Below are 21,310 nucleotides of genomic sequence, written 5' to 3'. Positions count from 1 at the left end.
GTGAACACCAATCTACGGATTTGAAGCAATTATTCATGCTAGAAAAGGAAGAGCAACCGAATATAACCGCCAAGTAAGAAGTTGCCTCTAAGTACATAGATCTACCATGCATGACCGAAATAACCCTACATCATACATAACAGAACCATAGATCTATGGATATTCAAGCCTAAAAGCATGGATTCGAGCTTTACCGCCATGGATGTCCTTGCCGAGAAGAGCTTGAACTGGAGAAGAAGGGGTCCGTGTACACGAGGAAGAAAGATTTGCTTGATGGCTTCCCTGAATGCGGGTTCTTCAGTGGTCCTCACGGTGGTCTTCGATCTACCGGTGGCAGTACAACCGCCAAAAGCGAGAGGAGAGAGAAGGGAGAGGAGAGGGCGAGTGAGAACGAGCAGGAGTCAGAGGTGAGATGGGCGGTGAGGGGATTTATGGCGCACTTTCTGGAGGCGTTACGGCGTCTCCCACTCTTCCCGGCGCGTGCAACACCCCCCTCGCTCTCGCCAAAGCCTGGCCGGGAAGAAACCGACGAATCATGCGTTCTTGTCGAGCCATATTTTGCCTGCATCTAGGATGCTTTGAGAACTGTGCCGTGGAGGAAATCTTTCTCTCCGTGGCCTACCAAACGCCTGGTTTTTGGTCCAACCCATGCGAGAAAAGTCGCGACCAACCAACCACGTCCAGAGCGTATGCTATACTGCTGTTACAACGTGTGTATTTCGGTCGGCAGCCACCCAACAATTGACATGTAGGCCCCCTCGAGTGAACGGTTTTGGGTAGGACATGTTCAAACCACCGCATGTATGTTGGCATTGTTTCATCCCTAGGATCCAATCTGACCCTAGAGAAAGGCATGCACGCTGTAAGACGGTAAGACACAACTTTGTACAGGCAAAAAAAGGGCGTGCTAAGAATCCTTTGGAGGTTGTGAACCCCGAACCTCCGGATGAAGAGCTCGATGAAGAGCTCGACACGTGTTCCCTATTCGGTCAAAAAAGCAATAATGATCACCTCTCTTTCTTTATTTACCTTTCTTCTGCTTTCGGCCTCCACCCGCAACGCACCGACTGAGCCTAATCTCATGCATCGACCTCCATCCCGCACCGCTGACAACACCACCAGTAGCATGTGTGGTCCGGCCAGCGGCACTGCCACCTGCTCCTTGCAGCACTGTTGTACGTCCTGGTAGCACCGCCCCCACCTATGAAAGCATCACCGCTAGACTATCACATCACCGCCAGCCATGGCTGGTAGCACCCCTAGCCACGCATGTTAGCACCACCGTCTAGCGATCAAAGCGCCGTATCCGCCTATGGCAGCACCGCCACCCTGATGGAAACATCGTCGCCCCCGCCAGCAGCAGCGACGTCGCTCGCTAGCACCGCGGTTGACCTTTGCAGCTTTCCCCACCGTCGCTCGCAACAACGCCGGCCGCCGCTCGCAGCTTTCATTTCCACCGCTCGCTAACGCATCCCCTTGCATCACCGACAACTGCCGCTCGAGGTAGCGTCGGCCCGTCGCCGCACCAGCATCGTTGTTGCGCCACCATGGCTACAACGCCGACGCCGAACATATTTCGCGAGGCAGGGAGGAATCTAGCCATGTTGGAGCTTGCAATAGTAGCAGTTGAGGGAGATAGATGTGAGGAACATCGGAGGTGGAGGTGGTGGCGGCGCTGTTCGTGCGCGTGGTGGTGGAGCGTGACGGTGAGCCAGATTCCAAATCGATCACCACAGAGGCAACAAATGGAGGAGACAAAGGAATGACGGAGGTGTGGGGGAGGGAGCTGGCCGCCGGTATCATAGTGGAGGGAGGTGGAGTTTGCTTGCCATCGGAGCCAATGCGGCTCACATGACGCAGAAGGGAAGGAAGGTAGAAGGAGAAAGCTCGGGAGCTCGGCCGCTCGCGAGAGAAAAAGTAAGAGACGAGGAAAGGAGACACATCGAGAGTGGGATACATGAGAGCACGCGTAACAATGTCAAGGCGGAGGTTGCGAGACGCTGTGCCTTAGAAGGATTAAACTCCTTTTCCATTTGCGAAGCCGAATTCTATTAGACTAGTTAGGAGTAACGCGGTGCATGTACACGCTGAATAGGAAAGTAACTAACTAGTAGAACAAACTGGTGTACTGGTGTAGTACTCGGACTCTGGCAAGAGAACGGCCGGCGCAGGATTAGCGTATGCCTGCTTTAGGGCATCTGCGGCGCGACGTATTTCGGACACACAAAATGTTCGCGGGTATCCGTTTACGTCGCCTGGCGGACGCGGAAATGGTCGTGCGTCCGTTTGCGTCTGGGCTGGCTCCAGCGGGGTGACGCATTTTCGGCGTAGGTCAGAATTCAAAAAAGAGGAACTAGCGTCAACTTCGCACGAAATTTTACAGCCGCAAATTGAGGGCTGAAACAAGTTCATCACACTTTGCAGATGTCACGGCGCAAAGTGGAGTCCAAAAGGGCACAACAAGGCCTGAACAACAATAAAAATGTCCAAAAGGAGGCCAAGGTGCTGGGCGCATGGCGCCGGCGATCAGGCGTCTCGCGCGCGGATTTCGGCGCGCCTCTTCATGAACCAGGCCCTGGTGTCGTCGTCGACGCTGCTCAAGTCGGCTAGCATGATCCTAGTGTCCTCTGCAAGGATCTTGGCCTTGCCGTCCATCCTCCTAGCCTCGGCGTCAAGCAATTTGGCCTCGGAGTCTGCCTTCTGGATCTCAATTACATCTTTCGCGAGGTTGTGGTAGATGGCAGCTGCGGCCTCCTTTTCCAGACGCCTCTTCTCGTCCCTAGCAGCCAAGGCGGCACGATTGTCGGCCATTATCTTCTCCATGCTCTGGGTGAACGCAATGGCATGCGCCTCCGGACAAGATCAGCCTTGGTAGCCTTATGGCCTCGTGGACGAGGTGGAAGGGCTGGACGGCCTTGATCGTCGTCTGCGCCATCGAGGTTGATCGATGTCCCATTCCTCACACACTGCTGGAAAACGGGGCTATAGGCCCGGTCCATTTGGGCCTTCAGTCCCGGTTTCCAAACCGGGACCAATTAGGAGGGACTAAAGGGTCCCCCTGACATAGGCATCCCCAATGTGCCTGCCGAAGATGGTACCCGGGGTTTACTGAAAGCCCATGACTCGAAGAATAAGAAGAATCGGAAGCCCAAGTTATTATTAAGGAAAGCTAGAGTTGTATTAGGAAGTACTATTTGTAATCTTGCAGGACGGGTTGGAAACCCTCTCGGACTCTGTAACTTGTGTATTACGAATCCCTCGGCTCCGCCTCCTATATAAGGGGGAGTCGAGGGACAAAGAGAGGATCAAATCTATTGTTAACACAACCCTAGTTTCATAATCGTCGAGTACTTTTCGGCTGAAACCTTCGAGATCTACTTGCCCTCTACACCCAACGAAACTCTAGTCTACAATCCGTAGGCATTGACGAGTTAATACCTCGTCAATTGGCGCCGTCTGTGGGATCTAGAGGTGACAAGGAGCTGATCTCGATGGCACGTTCAAAATCGTCGACTTCGTCGGTAGCAAGCAACAAGATGGATCGAGGTAAACAGATCGAAACTGGCCTAGTCGATTTTATTCCTCACCCGCCCTCCCGTTTGAATGCATATGAGTATCTGGAGGAGCCCATGGAGATGACGGTCGGAAAATTCCGATTCTACGTCAAGAAAGAAGGGTCGTATCGTATTGAAGTTCCGATTTCGTCGGGATTGTCAGCGGTCGACTCCGATTTTTCATCAGGCGAAGAGGAGATTCCGTCGCCACGCCTCATCAGCTCCATGGCAAGCGAAAAGCTCGCCAAGATCTTCAGCGACATGTCCTTCGAGTCGTCTGCGGACTCTGATATAAGCAGCGACTCAGACAGCGTCGACAGCTTCAACTTCATTGACAGATCTGTTGCTCTTGGAAAGGTCTTCACCAATCTTTATGATGGTGTCACTAATCCAGACAAAAGTCAAAATTCAAAATATCATCAGATCTACGCAATTGAAGAAACAAACCGAGCAGAGCCGGAGACGTCAGAGGCTTTCGACAATGTGGGAAACCCATATGTTGATCCCGCTGACCTTAGGCGAGGTTTAGGCACTAAATATGTCGAGCCTACACCACGTCTAAGAGTTCAACTCCCGCAAGAAGCATGGGATAGAGCTGCAAGAGCCATGGATGGTACAGAACCAATGACCACAACTGCTACGGCAGAAGAATTACAAGCTTATCAATATAAACTCGCTCGTGTTGGCAGAGAGTTAGAAAAACAGACAGCTGCATTAAATAGAAGACAGGAGGCGGCCTCCGCGTCAAGCAGGCGAAGAGCAGATCTAAGTCGACAATCAGGAAATTCGGGAGATAGTCACAGAGAAGCTCGAAGGAGAGCAAGATCTCGGCTGCAAAATATACCCGAAGCAGAGAGGGAGAATTTAGTTCAAAACCTCGACATGTCTATCATGTCAATCGACACGAGGGGAAATATTATCCCTAAAACACCGGAAGCTGGGTACATGGCAACGCAAGCTTTCATCCTCGCGTCTAGGCCACCTCCCAGAGATCCAAGAGAAGCGTTGTATAACATGGCCATGGCAGGATGTGGAGCCATGGGAGCAGCGTTCGCGGCTACACCTCCCGAAGGAACTGCAAGGCAAAATAGTCCACGACCTACTGCAGCAGTGCAAGATCCACCGAGAGCAAGTGAAGTCAGAGATACAGCGACTCAGGCTAGAGTGGATAGAGCGCGACAAGATAGAAGAGAACATCGGCAGTCACCAGAACTCGCTAAAGAAGATATGTGTGGACTCCCATGTTTTACGCGACGGGTTAGAAAAACTCGAGTCCCGTCAGGATTCAAGTTGCCAGACAGTTTCAAAAAATTCGATGGCCTGCAAGATCCCGAAGATTGGCTTGTCGATTACCTTGAGACGGTGAAACTGATAGGTGGCACCAGAGCAACAGCCATGCAAAGTATTCAAATACACCTGAGCGGAGCCGCAAGATCTTGGATCAAGAAACTCCCTCCAGGATCCATCGACAGCTGGGATAGTTTCGAGGATGTATTTGTCAAAAACTTCCGATCAACCTACAAAAAACCGGCATCACTAGAAGAGTTGAGGTCGTGTCGACAAAAGCATGATGAATCAATGAGAAAATACATCCAAAGGTGGAACATCATCAAAAACTTGGCAGAGAATATATCTGACGAGAGAGCAATAGATGCGTTCGTGGCAGGAATTCGACGAGGAGATTTTGTCGAAGACTTGGGGAGAACCAACCCAAGGACAGTGTCAGCATTGATGATGATCGTGAATAGATGGGCAGACAGAGAAGATGCTGTTCATAATAAGCGGCACATGTCACCGAAAGAGGACCGTAGCCGAAATTCTCAAAATAGAAGACGGTTTTCTCGACAATTCTCGAGTTATGATGCTCCTGGCCAAATATCGGCTGGTTTCGGGGAAACACTGGAGGAAACAATAGAGATGAGTATCAAAGGAGTAACGAGCAGCGAGGCGACAGTAGAGATGACTCTCGAAACAACAGGCAAAATAGTGGGTCAAGGTTTCAGAGACCTTTCATAACTCCCGAGGATATGATGAACGGGCCATGCCAGATGCATTTCTATCTCGACAACATTGGGAAGAGGCAGTCAGCACATCTGCAGAAGGACTGTCGCAATTTTCAAGCAATGTTGCGGGTTGCAGGGCTAGCCAATGCTCAAGCAATAAATAGAAACCCCCAGGGGCCCAGGAGTGAGATCCACCTCCCACCTCCTCCCGCGATCACGGAAGAAAATTGACACCAACTCAGAATAGCGGCAGCACCACAACCACCTCCATATGTTGATCCTAACTCCAATGGCGCGGTCTCGATGATTCAGAAAGCTAGGCCATCTAATAGGGCTCAGAAAGTAATCTCGCGACAAGTGTTCATGGTAGAGAAAATGCCCCCACCAACGATAGAATACTTAAATTGGTCGGGGCAAGACATTGGCTTCACAATTGCGGATCACCCGCAGCAAGTTCCTCGACCAGGGCAGTCAGCACTTATCTTACCAGCAGTGATCGCAGGATTCGACGTATCTCGAGTTTTCATAGATGGAGGCAGCAGTCTAAACCTTATGTATGCGGATACACTAAGGAAGATGAACATATCCCTGGCAAATCTAAAACCAACTGACACACATTTCCATGGAATTACACCAGAGAAGCCGAGTTATCCGTTGGGAAGAATCAATCTCGACGTCCAGTTTTGGACCCGAGAAAACTACAGGATAGAAAGGTTGGAGTTCAAAGTTGTGGATTTTCCGTCGCAATATCATGCTTTGTTTGGACGACCAGCATATGCTAGGTTTATGGCGGTACCACATTACACGTACCTGTTATGGAGGCTACCTGGACCTAAGGGACCAATTACAGTTAAAAGGAAGTTTCGCGTTAGCTGATAAATGCGACAAGTATTTTTATCGACTGTCAGAAACCTTCGGGATGCAAGCGGAATATATGGCGTCAAGGCTCACGACTGATTATGATGTGTTGCCAGATGCAGGAAGGTCACTCAGGGAGCCAACCTTCAATACTACTAAGGATTCCAAGGAGGTGCAGATTCACCCGACAGACCCAAAGAAAATGACGTCCATTGCAACAAATATGGACCTCGCATAGGAAAGCGCGCTCGTCGAGTTCCTCCGTGAGCACTGGAAAATCTTCGCATGGTGTCCAGCTGACATGCCAGGAGTACCCAGGGAACTTGCCGAGCACCACCTAAACTTGGATCCAATAGCGAGACCAATCAAACAACCTTTGCGGCATTTTTCGGAACCAAACCGCAAAGCTATGCTGTCAGAGATTGATCGACTCAGAGAAGCTGGTTTTATCAAGGAGATACATACAGAAGCCACATGGGTAGCTAACCCAGTGCTGGTCCCGAAAAAAACACGAAAGTCCTTCGCATGTGTGTCGACTTTACGTGTCTCAATAAACACTGTCCAAAGGATCACTTTCCCCTCCCAAGGATCGATCAAATCATCGACTCCACGGCAGGATGCGAACATCTTTCCTTCCTAGACGCATATTCTGGTTATAACCATATCAGATTAAAAGAAGATGATGAGGTAAAGACAACATTCATAACACCTTATGGCGTGTTTTGTTACAGAACAATGCCTTTTGGTTTGAAAAACACGGGAGCAACATATCAGCGGATGATGCAGAAGTGTTTGGCAACACAGATTGGGAAAAACATACAAGTATACATTGATGATGTCGTCATAACATCAAAAAAGGGGACAACATTGATCGAGGATTTGAAGGAAACTTTCGACAACCTTGACAAGTTCCGCCTCAAGCTGAACCCGACGAAGTGTTCTTTCGGCGTCCCTGCAGGAGAACTTCTTGGGTTCCTAGTATCCGCAAGAGGGATCGAGACTAATCCAGAGAAAATCCAAGACATCGTAACGATGCGGAAGCCAACAAAGTTGAAAGAAATACAACAGTTAACTGGGCGAGTCGCAGCATTAAGCAGATTCGTCGCCAGGCTAGGAGAGAAGGCATTGCCGTTCTACGCTTTAATTAAGCAAGGAGAGAAGTTTCAGTGGAACGAAGAGGCGGACAAAGCTTTCGAGGATCTCAAGCGCACAATCTCGACACCACCAATCTTGGTGGCGCCTAAAGAAAAGGAACCCCTCTTGCTTTACATTGCAGCCACACCTCAGGTGGTCAGCACAGCTCTTGTAGTTGAAAGGGAGGAAGAAGGAAAACTTCATGGAGAACAGAGGCCAGTATATTTCACCAGTGAAGTATTATCGCCTTCAAAATAGCGGTACCCGCAGTACCAGAAGCTAGCATATGGGGTGTTTACGACAGCAAGAAAGTTGCGACACTACTTTTCGGCACATCCGATAATAGTGGTCAATGAGGCACCTTTATCCAATATATTAAACAACCCAGAAGCTACGGGCCGTGTCTCCCTTTGGGGAATAGAGCTTTCCCCTCGGGACATCACGTATGAAAAAAGAAAAGCAATAAAGTCGCAAATTCTACCAGACTTCATCGCAGAGTGGATGGAGCTGCAAAATACGGGACCTCCAGATCTATCGAGAACCTGGACTATGAACTTCGACGGGTCCAAGAGATTAGAGGGAGCTGGAGCATGCGTGATACTGATATCACCTGAAGGCGATGATACGTCTCCGACGTATCGATAATTTCTTGTGTTCCATGCCACATTATTGATGATATCCACATGTTTTATGCACACTTTATGTCATATTCGTGCATTTTCTGGAACTAACCTATTAACAAGATGCCGAAGTGCCGATTCTTTGTTCTGCTGTTTTTGGTTTCAGAAATCCTAGTAAAGAAATATTCTCGGAATTGGACGAAATCAACGCCCAGGGTCCTATTTTGCCATGAAGCTTCCAGAAGACCGAAGAGGAGACGAAGTGGGGCCACGAGATGGCCAGACTATAGGGCGGCGTGGCCCAAGCCCTGGCCGCGCCGACCTATAGTGTGGGCCCCTCGTGTGGCCCCCTGACCTGCCCTTCCGCCTACTTAAAGCCTCCGTCGCGAAACCCCCAGTACTGAGAGCCACGATACGGAAAACCTTACTGAGACGCCGCCGCCGCCAATCCCATCTCGGGGGATTCTGGAGATCTCCTCCGGCACCCTGCCGGAGAGGGGATTCATCTCCCGGAGGACTCTTCACCGCCATGGTCGCCTCCGGAGTGATGAGTGAGTAGTTCACCCCTGGACTATGGGTCCATAGCAGTAGCTAGATGGTTGTCTTCTCCTCATTGTGCTTCATTGTTGGATCTTGTGAGCTGCCTAACATGATCAAGATCATCTATCTGTAATACTATATGTTGTGTTTGTCGGGATCCGATGGATAGAGAATACTATGTTATGTTAATTATCAAGTTATTACCTATGTGTTGTTTATGATCTTGCATGCTCTCCGTTATTAGTAGAGGCTCTGGCCAAGTTTTTGCTCTTAACTCCAAGAGGGAGTATTTATGCTCGATAGTGGGTTCATGCCTCCATTGAATCTGGGACAGTGACAGAAAGTTCTAAGGTTGTGGATGTGCTGTTGCCACTAGGGATAAAACATTGATGCTATGTCTAAGGATGTAGTTATTGATTACATTACGCACCATACTTAATGCAATTGTCTGTTGTTTTGCAACTTAATACTGGAAGGGGTTCGGATGATAACCTGAAGGTGGACTTTTTAGGCATAGATGCATGCTGGATAGCGGTCTATGTACTTTGTCGTAATGCCCAATTAAATCTCACTATATTTATCATGACATGTATGTGCATTGTTATGCCCTCTCTATTTGTCAATTGCCCGACTGTAATTTGTTCACCCAACATGCTTTTATCTTATGGGAGAGACACCTCTAGTGAACTGTGGACCCCGGTCCTATTCTTTACATCGCATACAATCTACTGCAATACTTGTTTTACTGTTTTCTGCAAACAATCATCTTCCACACAATATGGTTAATCCTTTGTTACAGCAAGCCGGTGAGATTGACAACCTCACTGTTTCGTTGGGGCAAAGTACTTTGGTTGTGTTGTGCAGGTTCCACGTTGGCGCCGGAATCTCTGGTGTTGCGCCGCACTACATCCCGCCGCCATCAACCTTCAACGTGCTTCTTGGCTCCTCCTGGTTCGATAAACCTTGGTTTCTTTCTGAGGGAAAACTTGCTGCTGTGCGCATCATACCTTCCTCTTGGGGTTCCCAACGAACGTGTGAGTTACACGCCATCAAGCTCGTTTTCTGGCGCCGTTGCCGGGGAGATCAAGACACGCTGCAAGGGGAGTCTCCACATTCCAATCTCATTTACTTTGTTTTTGTCTTGCTTTATTTTATTTACTACTTTGTTTGCTGTATTATATCAAAACACAAAAAAATTAGTTGCTAGCTTTACTTTATTTACTGTCTTGCTCTCTATATCAAAAACACAAAAAAATTAGTTACTTGCATTTACTTTATTTAGCTTTTGTTTATTTCATCATGTTTCCCCCTAAATACACTCTAAAAGACATACCAGTAGGATGTGGGTCTATCATTGGAAGAGATAATATAGAAGATTTTTTCACTCATGTTAGTACTACTGAAGATTTTGAAGATAGACACTTGGTAGAACTTGCTCCTACTTATGAAATTGCTGCTGCTTCTTTAGTTCACATGTTGGAAACTAAATTTGTTAATCTTAATCCTATAATCCAACACATGTTTCTCACACTTGGTGATATGGAAGAAGGGGAAAAGAAAGATTTTGTTTTAGAAACCCTTCTTAAAGAATTTGGTGGTGTAGCAAGAGAGGCTAGAAAAGTCTTTATCAAATATAAGATGCTTGGTTCTTGCACCAACTTTGCTAGTACCCTTGAAAAGATGGACATTGATAGAATAAAGTACACTAATAATATTAATGATGTAGGGGATATTAAGACATCAATACCTTGCAAGCTCGCAGGAATGTTCGAGGCACTAGAAAAGAATTATGATTGGATTGTTCCTGAAAATTTGTTTAATGAGAATAGCAAGCCTAAGAGTAATGAAAAGGGAGCCTCTGAAACTTACATAGATAAGATAACATGCATTGTTGAGGTAACTCCCAACACCCCTGGTAAGGATGTTGATGCTTCGTCTCTCGATAATACTTGATACACACTTTCTGCGCCTAGCTGAAAGGCGTTAAAGAAAAGCGCTTATGGGAGACAACCCATGTTTTTACTACAGTATTTTTGTTTTATATTTGAGTCTTGGAAGTTGTTTACTACTGTAGCAACCTCTCCTTATCTTAGTTTTGTGTTTTGTTGTGCCAAGTAAAGTCTTTGATAGTAAAGTTCATACTAGATTTGGATTACTGCGCAGTTTCAGATTTCTTTGCTGTCACGAATTTCGACCTGCCTCCCTGTAGGTAGCTCAGAAAATTAAGCCAATTTACGTGCGTGATCCTCAGATATGTACGCAACTTTCATTCAATTTGGGCATTTTCATTTGAGCAAGTCTGGTGCCATTTTAAAATTCGTCTTTACGAACTGTTCTGTTTTGACAGATTCTGCCTTTTATTTCGCATTGCCTCTTTTGCTATGTTGGATGAATTTCTTTGATCCACTAATGTCCAGTAGCTTTATGCAATGTCCAGAAGTGTTAAGAATGATTGTGTTACCTCTGAACATGTTAATTTTTATTGTGCACTAACCCTCTAATGAGTTGTTTCGAGTTTGGTGTGGAGAAAGTTTTCAAGGATCAAGAGAGGAGTATGATGCAATATGATCAAGGAGATTGAAAGCTCTAAGCTTGGGGATGCCCCGGTGGTTCACCCCTGCATATTCTAAGAAGACTCAAGCGTCTAAGCTTGGGGATGCCCAAGGCATCCCCTTCTTCATCGACAACATTATCAGGTTCCTCCCCTGAAACTATATTTTTATTCCGTCACATCTTATGTGCTTTGCTTGGAGCGTCGGTTTGTTTTTGTTTTTTGTTTTGTTTGAATAAAATGGATCCTAGCATTCGTTGTATGGGAGAGAGACACGCTCCGCTGTAGCATATGGACAAGTATGTCCTTAGGCTTTACTCATAGTATTCATGGCGAAGTTTCTTCTTCGTTAAATTGTTATATGGTTGGAATTGGAAAATGCTACATGTAGTAATTCTAAAATGTCTTGGATGATGTGATACTTGGCAATTGTTGTGCTCATGTTTAAGCTCTTGCATCATATACTTTGCACCCATTAATGAAGAAATACCTAGAGCTTGCTAATTTGGTTTGCATATTTGGTCTCTCTAAAGTCTAGATAATATCTAGTATTGAGTTTTGAACAACAAGGAAGACGGTGTAGATTCTTATAATGTTTACAATATGTCTTTTATGTGAGTTTTGCTACACCGGTTCATCCTTGTGTTTGTTTCAAATAACCTTGCTAGCCTAAACCTTGTATCGAGAGGGAATACTTCTCATGCATCCAAAATCCTTGAGCCAACCACTATGCCATTTGTGTCCACCATACCTACCTACTACATGGTATTTCTCCGCCATTCCAAAGTAAATTGCTTGAGTGCTACCTTTAAAATTCCATCATTCACCTTTGCAATATATAGCTCATGGGACAAATAGCTTAAAAACTATTGTGGTATTGAATATGTACTTATGCACTTTATCTCTTATTAAGTTGCTTGTTGTGCGATAACCATGTTTACTGGGGACGCCATCAACTATTCTTTGTTGAATATCATGTGAGTTGCTATGCATGTTCATCTTGTCTGAAGTAAGGGAGATCTACCACCTTATGGTTAGAGCATGCATATTGTTAGAGAAGAACATTGGGCCGCTAACTAAAGCCATGATTCATGGTGGAAGTTTCAGTTTTGGACATATATCCTCAATCTCATATGAGAATAATAATTGTTGCCACATGCTTATGCATTAAAGAGGAGTCCATTATCTGTTGTCCATGTTGTCCCGGTATGGATGTCTAAGTTGAGAATAATCAAAAGCGAGAAATCCAAAATGCGAGCTTTCTCCTTAGACCTTTGTACAGGCGGCATGGAGGTACCCCATTGTGACACTTGGTTAAAACATGTGTATTGCGATGATCCGGTAGTCCAAGCTAATTAGGACAAGGTGCGGGCACTATTAGTATACTATGCATGAGGCTTGCAACTTGTAAGATATAATTTACATAACTCATATGCTTTATTACTACCGTTGACAAAATTGTTTCATGCTTTCAAAATAAAAGCTCTAGCACAAATATAGCAATCGATGCTTTCCTCTTTGAAGGACCATTCTTTTTACTTTTATGTTGAGTCAGTTCACCTATCTCTCTCCACCTCAAGAAGCAAACACTTGTGTGAACTGTGCATTGATTCCTACATACTTGCATATTGCACTTATTATATTACTCTATGTTGACAATTATCCATGAGATATACATGTTACAAGTTGAAAGCAACCGCTGAAACTTAATCTTCCTTTGTGTTGCTTCAATACCTTTACTTTGAATTATTGCTTCATGAGTTAACTCTTATGCAAGACTTATTGATGCTTGTCTTGAAGTACTATTCATGAAAAGTCTTTGCTTTATGATTCACTTGTTTACTCATGTCATTACCATTGTTTTGATCGCTGCATTCATTACATATGTTTACAAATAGTATGATCAAGGTTATGATGGCATGTCACTCTAGAAATTATCTTTGTTATCGTTTTACCTGCTCGGGACGAGCAGAACTAAGCTTGGGGATGCTGATACGTCTCCGACGTATCGATAATTTCTTGTGTTCCATGCCACATTATTGATGATATCTACATGTTTTATGCACACTTTATGTCATATTCGTGCATTTTCTGGAACTAACCTATTAACAAGATGCCGAAGTGCCGATTCTTTGTTTCTGCTGTTTTTGGTTTCAGAAATCCTAGTAAAGAAATATTCTCGGAATTGGACGAAATCAACGCCCGGGGTCCTATTTTGCCACGAAGCTTCCGGAAGACCGAAGAGGAGACGAAGTGGGGCCACGAGGTGGCCAGACTATAGGCGGCGCGGCCCAAGCCCTGGCCGCGCCGACCTATAGTGTGGGCCCTCGTGTGGCCCCCGACCTGCCCTTCCGCCTACTTAAAGCCTCCGTCGCGAAACCCCCGATGAGAGCCACGATACGGAAAACCTTGCGAGACGCCGCCGCCGCCAATCCCATCTCGGGGGATTCTGGAGATCTCCTCCGGCACCCTGCCGGAGAGGGGATTCATCTCCCGGAGGACTCTTCACCGCCATGGTCGCCTCCGGAGTGATGAGTGAGTAGTTCACCCCTGGACTATGGGTCCATAACAGTAGCTAGATGGTTGTCTTCTCCTCATTGTGCTTCATTGTTGGATCTTGTGAGCTGCCTAACATGATCAAGATCATCTATCTGTAATACTATATGTTGTGTTTGTCGGGATCCGATGGATAGAGAATACTATGTTATGTTAATTATCAAGTTATTACCTATGTGTTGTTTATGATCTTGCATGCTCTCCATTATTAGTAGAGGCTCTGGCCAAGTTTTTGCTCTTAACTCCAAGAGGGAGTATTTATGCTCGATAGTGGGTTCTTGCCTCCATTGAATGCAGGACGGTGTGAGAAAGTTCTAAGGTTGTGGATGTCTTTGTTGCCACTAGGGATAAAACATTGATGCTATGTCTAAGGATGTAGTTATTGATTACATTACGCACCATACTTAATGCAATTGTCTGTTGTTTTGCAACTTAATACTGGAAGGGGTTCGGATGATAACCTGAAGGTGGACTTTTTAGGCATAGATGCATGCTGGATAGCGGTCTATGTACTTTGTCGTAATGCCCAATTAAATCTCACTATATTTATCATGACATGTATGTGCATTGTTATGCCCTCTCTATTTGTCAATTGCCCGACTATAATTTGTTCACCCAACATGCTTTTATCTTATGGGAGAAACACCTCTAGTGAACTGTGGACCCCGGTCCTATTCTTTACATCGCATACAATCTACTGCAATACTTGTTTTACTGTTTTCTGCAAACAATCATCTTCCACACAATACGGTTAATCCTTTGTTACAGCAAGCCGGTGAGATTGACAACCTCACTATTTCGTTGGGGCAAAGTACTTTGGTTGTGTTGTGCAGGTTCCACGTTGGCGCCGGAATCTCTGGTGTTGCGCCGCACTACATCCCGCCGCCATCAACCTTCAACGTGCTTCTTGGCTCCTCCTGGTTCGATAAACCTTGGTTTCTTTCTGAGGGAAAACTTGCTGCTGTGCGCATCATACCTTCCTCTTGGGGTTCCCAACGAACGTGTGAGTTACACGCCATCAGGCGACAAATTAAAATATGTCTTACAGATGACGTTTCCAAACGCGTCTAACAATGAGGCAGAGTACGAAGCTCTCATACATGGGATGAAGATGGCGAAAGCTTGTGGTGCAACCCGACTAAAAATCTTTGGCGACTCACAATTGGTGGCTCAGCAGGTCATGAATCAGTGCGATGCAGTCAACGAAAGCATGATAGCATACAAAGAAATGTATAACGAGCGGGAGAAACTGTTTGACGGATGCGAGGTAAATCACATCAGCAGGCTAAGTAATGATGAAGCCGATGTTCTTGCAAACATTGGGTCGCAGTGTCTCGCGATTCCACTAGGCGTGTTCTGGGAGGAGATAACAGAGAGATCTACAAAGCCGAAGAAACTAAAGAAGAAGGAGAAGGATGAGAAATCCCCGGGAGCCACGGAAGAAGCACTCGAAGAAGAAGAGGAACATGATTTAGTAATGATGGTGCAAATCCCATGGATGCAGACGTACATATCATACATCCTAAGGAAAACAATACCCGATGATCCAGTTGAAGCAAGGCGAGTTATTAGACGTTCCAAAGCCTTCACTGTGGTCAAAGGAGAGTTGTACAAGCGAAGTATTTCGGGTGTGTTACAAAGGTGTGTCACACCCGAAGAAGGAAGGGTAATTCTGAAGGAAGTACACGAAGGAGTATGCGGTCATCACGCAAGCAGCCGAGCTATCGCGGCCAAGGTTTTCAGAGCAGGGTTTTACTGGTTGACAACAATCGAGGATGCGAAGGAAATAGTGCGAACTTGCGACGCGTGCCAGAGATTTGCCGCAAGGCCTCATTCTCCGGCAGCAGAGCTAATGCCAATACCGCTATCTTGGCCCTTTGCTCAATGGGGTCTCGATATGGTGGGAAAACTACACAAGGCCTCGCCAGGAGGATACGAGTATATGCTCGTCGCTGTCGACAAATTCACCAAGTGGATAGAAGCAAAGCCGATAAATTCACCAGACGGAGCGTCGACAATCAAGTTTGTGAAAAGCATTGTCTTTCGATTTGGAGTACCTCATAGCATTGTCACAGACAATGGAAGTAATTTCACATCCAATGAATTCAAGGCGTACTGTGCAGAGGTGGGCATTAAATTGCACTTCGCGTCAGTTGCGCACCCGCAGACTAACGGTCAAGTCGAAAAAGCAAATGGTATCATCTGCAATGGTATCAAGAAGCGCTTGTTAGGACCATTGGAAAAAGCTCGACATACTTGGCCAGAAGAGTTGCAGAGCGTGTTATGGAGTATCCGAACAACACCAAATACAGCGACACAGGAGACTCCGTTTTTCCTGGTCCATGGAGCTGAGGCAGTACCGCCGATAGAAATAGAGCATGACTCGCCAAGAGTCACAGAATATAACGAAGAAGCTTCCAGAAGAGCATTGGAAGACGATGTCGACGCACTCGATGAAGCTCGAGACGAAGTATTATCACGAGTCGCTAAGTACCAGCAAGATCTAAAAAACTACCACAGTCGACGTTTGCGACCGAGATCTTTTCAAGTTGGAGATTTAGTTCGGCGGCTAAATCAAAAAAGCCATGAAAAACTCGAGTCGCCCTGGCTTGGACCTTACATCGTCACAGGAGTAATCGAGGGAGGCGAACACAGGATAAAGGACAAGAAGTCAGGAGCTGTCGAGCCAAATCCTTGGAACGTGGCACACCTCAGGCATTTCTACACCTAGAGTCGAAATATAGTCCTCCTTGTAAAACTACAATGTACTGAAACGCCCGCGAGTTCTCAGACGCACTCTTTTCCTTTTTCAGGGCACCGAGTGGGGCTGGAAAAGATTTTTAATGAGGCGGACTCGTGGTGCTGCAATATAATAAAGATGGTGGAGATATAGATCTTTTCCTTCGACATGCTCGGGGGCTTGCGCCCAAAAATTACAATATATATATACAACGCCAACGCACAAAATATCTCACCTTGGTGCAAAGCACCTCTCCAAATCAAAAAAAGATACAAAATAGTGGTCGACAAAAGAGCTCGGGGGCTAATACCCGCAAAAATAGTACAATCAATATAGTTCATTGTTTTTGCCTTGGTTCAACCTCGCATACACAATAGAGAAAATTGTCACCAAAACGCTCGGGGGCTTGATGAGGAAAAACAAAAATATTTACTGGCTTTACAATATAGATTATGTTTACAACATATAAGATGCAGTTCCTGGAAAAAATCGACAAGCTAGAAAAGAAGTTCTCAATTGCTGCCTAGTATATCATCTATTGTCATCCGTTCATTATTTGCAGCACGAGTACTATGTTCAGCATAGCTGCCCTTCACGAAGAACTCAGCGTCCATCCGAAGAAGTTCATCCATCGTGTCTTCTGCTATAGGGGTCACAATATCATCAATTTTGCCAACGGTCCTTTTCCTTTTCGCCATCTTGGCCAGGCACTTGGTAACAATTTGACTCATGTCAAACTTGGGATAGCAGATTTTTATCATCATCATAGCAAATCTGGCGCCGGCAGATAGTTGGGCCCGCACAAATCCGTGGATCCGAGGTGCATCGCGAAATTTATCCATCAAAGCAGGAAGGGTCTCTGGCATCTCATTACGTGGAAACATGGTGCTGTAAACTAAGGACAATGTCCTTGTACAGAAGTCGAGAAAATCACAGACCTGACTTGCACGATCTTGAAATCTGATGATTTGGCGGGTACGTTCAGGCGTAACCCAAAAGTTGGAACCATGCTCTTCGGCAAGTTTGAGAAGCACATTGGATCGAGCTTCAACACGTTGATCCTCGGCAGCGGTATCCAAAAAAGAACCTGTTTCCAGCGGAGGAATCAGAAAGGAAGAAAACATGGGGAATAAAGATAATTATGGTCAAGTGCATGAAGTATACCCACCATATCCAAGCTGGAATCAAGCATTAGCTCAAGCATGAAATTCTCTCGTCGAGAAGCTTCGGCAGCTGCAGCAACCTCGTTCTCTTTTACAGCTATAGCATCCTGGGCTTGCTGAAGCGCAATCTTTTCCCTCTCCAACAATTTACGAGACTGCTCCATTATTACAAGTGCTTGTTTCTTCATAGACTGCAGCTGTTGGCGGAGATCTCTCAAATCTTCTGTGGAATCCTTACACGAGGAATCTCCAATAAAGTCATCACCGACAGATATTTTCTTCGGGTACGAGGAAGCAGGCAAAGTATCGGCAGGATGATGAGTTGAAGTATAGTTATCAAATATCAACTGAAAAGAAAAGGTTCGACATCAATCATCAAGCAAAGATAGACTTCCATTGATTTTCAAAATATGTACATGGCTATTACAAAAGGAGGGTCCCTAATGAACTACTGAGGCAGTTGTCGCCAAAAGCTACTATGGCGATAGCATCAAAAGAGAAGTAAAAAAAAGAAGACAAGATGGTCTACTTGACCTCCGGCTTCGATGAACTAGGAGCGGGAGTTGGCTTGCATTCAAGATAGGCGAGGATTTTCTTTGAATTTGGCTTGGCAGCCTTAATCAGCGACTGCCATTTCTTCGTCTCGATCTCCTTTACATTGCCAACTCTTGCCCAGTCGACATCTTGTTGGCTGTCGGTGACCAAGGCAATAGTGCCTTCAACGCCAACCTTCAAGCCTTCTTGCCGAAGCTTGAGCCCAAGATCTTCTTGAGAATTGAAGCATTTGGCGAGATCGGTAAAGGGCGTGGGTTCCTCTTTCTTCGGGAAGAAGTAAGGAAACAGCTGCGAGAGGCCTGCTCTGGCTTCGGAAAGACCTTCACGCGCCTCATCTCCATGGATCTCAAGGAGGGAGAGAGAGTCGAGAAGGCAATCACCCTCAGGGTTATCCAGCTCATAATCTTGCTGCGTCCTCCCTAAGTGAGTCGCAAAGAAGTTTGTCGGAAGCGAGACAAAAAGAATTCGATGATCCAAAAAAATAAAAGAGATATGAGTACTTACTAACAAAACGACGAATTTGCGACTCCAAGCGAGCAACAATTTCTATCTCACGAGCAGATTGCTGAGTTATATGTTCGCTCAAAGAAGTTTCCGCGTCGTGAAGTCTTTTCCGAAGATCTTCGACGGCGGCAGCATCTGCTTCAGCTTTCCGGCGAGCTTTTTCGCTTTGCTCTAGCTTGATAGCAAGAGCGTCAGCACGTTTGTTGGATTCCGCAAGATTTTCTGCATAATCAACGATAGTAAAAAGTTATGACAAAAAATGGTGTATGTTTCGCAAAGGAAGTAGATAAAAAGGTACCTTCAAGCTTCTTGGCATGGTCACGGTAGCCGACGAATTGGGTACCGAGGCGAATAAACTCCTTCATCAAAGACTGAAGAGAAACCAAAAGAAAAAGAAGAGTCAATATAGGAAGGAAAAGTTTGATAGGACTTAAGAAAGAAACAAAGGGGAGTCGACAAATGCTGAAATGTTCGAAAAAAGAAGAGTGAAAACCTTACATCATCCAATGAAGGAGTCGTGGAACTACCAGCCAGCAGGAGAGGTTCCTTGGCTGGTTCTACCCTAGCTCTCTTTGGTGAAGAGTCTCGGGGGCTTGCAGCTGGAGTCGGATGCTCTGTGTCTTGTTGAGGAGGCGAAGTTTCGTCCCCATCAGGTTGAGCTTCAGAGACAACTAAAGTACGAGACGTGCTCGTTCGAGCAGTCGCGTCAACAGGTGTATCTTCATCCTGGTCGCCACTACAGCAAATAAAGCGACAAGATAAGAAACAAAATAGAAAAAATATCGAGAACATGCAACCAAGTGTAGCAAGAACTTACGAGCTGACAAGAGCATCTTCGTAAGGGTTGAAACTTTTCCTTCCAGCATCAGGAACAACTTCTTCGGCACGCGAAGCGCCGGCTTTGGAGGTGCCGGAATCGACAACCTCGCCCCTTTTTCTCTTGTTCTTCGGAGAAGCAGCTGGGGGAGGAGAGCGTGTCGATGCGGTAGCCTCAGTTTCAATCTCCTTTTCAGAGGATGCCGCGGATCTTTGAGAACCCGCGATTTCACTCTCAGGGCGAGAAGTACCCTGGTTGTCGTCGGTGACAACGGCCCGTTCTTCGACTTCCCCACCTTCGGGAAGGGGAGGAAGAGGAGACGCAGTTTTATGGTTCTAGACAAGATAGAAAAAGTATCGACATAGAATTATATCAGAAACATCAGTCGAAGAAGTAACAGTAACAAAGAAGAAAGAGAAAAAGAGTGCGTGAATCAAAAGATGATAAAAAATATTACCTGCGGGAGCGCGTTGGCCATGCTATATGGCGTCACACGGCAAGATGAAGGGACGATGTCTTTCTTGCTGAGCAACGAGATCTTTCGGACAAGTTTTTCCAAGTCCTTGACCGATAAATCTGCCGACAGGCGATCCACATCTTCATCGCCAGCATACATCCAAAGGGGATTTTTGCGAGCTTGTAGCGGCTGCACCCTAATCCTAAGGAAGTATGCTGTGATTTGGATACCCGACAATTCTTGTCCTCGGGTATTTTGAAGTTGGTGGATGCGCGTCGTCAGTGCATCTGTCGCCGCTTTTTCTTCGTCGCTAGCCTCTGCGTCCCAGGAACGACGGCGACAGATCTTTTCGGCACCATCAAAAGGAGGGATGTTGTCTTCAATAGAGCCATGATTCTCCTCATGGATGTACAACCATTTTTTGCGCCACCCTTGAACTGAGTCAGGGAATTTGACGTCAAAGTACTCGACGTCAGGGCGAACGCAGATAACAACGCCGCCAATGTTATAGGAAACATTGGCAGAGCCATTGCGGTGACAGAGAAAAACGCGCTTCCATAAAGACCAGTTAGGCTGGACTCCAAGGAAGGATTCGCAAAGGGTGATAAAAATCGAGATGTGGAGAATGGAGTTGGGAGTAAGATGGTGAAGTTGCAATCCGTACACGAAAAGCAACCCCCAAAGAAAATTGTGAATGGGGGCAGAGAGGCCACGGATGAGGTGGTCAATAAAACTGACCCGATATTCCATTGGAGGGGTTGGATAGCTTTCTTCGCTGGGGAAGCGCAGCGCGTCTTGCTTCTTGCTGATCCCCAGTTTCTTCAGCAAGTTGATGTCTTGAGGGGAGATTTTGGATCTCTCCCACTCAGTGCTCCCCAGATCCGCGGATGCCATCTTGGATTCGGGAGTGCTGTGTCTGGTGAGTCTGCGCGGTGGCATCAACAATGGCGTAGGAGCAAAAGCACGAGCGTGGTTGAGCTCAAGAACTAGGGGGCGCAAGGGAGGATTTTTGCAGAGGAAAGTAGAGGAGCGGCGCGAGCGAAAGTATGGAAGGAGGAAGACGATGACCTTAAATAGAGGTGCGGTGAATCGACGCACCGTTGGATGGAGAAATTGTGGGATAGATGATGTACACATGGACAAGGGGTAAAAACGCAATTTCACTGAGAAGGGAAAGAACAGGTGTTACAGTGCGTGCGCCAGGAAAAGTGGAAGACGTGTGTCCCCCACTTGCACGATGTGTCAACTTGATAAGAGA

Source organism: Lolium perenne, chromosome 4 (assembly GCF_019359855.2).
Source record: "Lolium perenne isolate Kyuss_39 chromosome 4, Kyuss_2.0, whole genome shotgun sequence".
In the NCBI taxonomy this organism is placed as follows: domain Eukaryota; kingdom Viridiplantae; phylum Streptophyta; class Magnoliopsida; order Poales; family Poaceae; genus Lolium; species Lolium perenne.
This window is presented reverse-complemented; position numbering follows the sequence as displayed.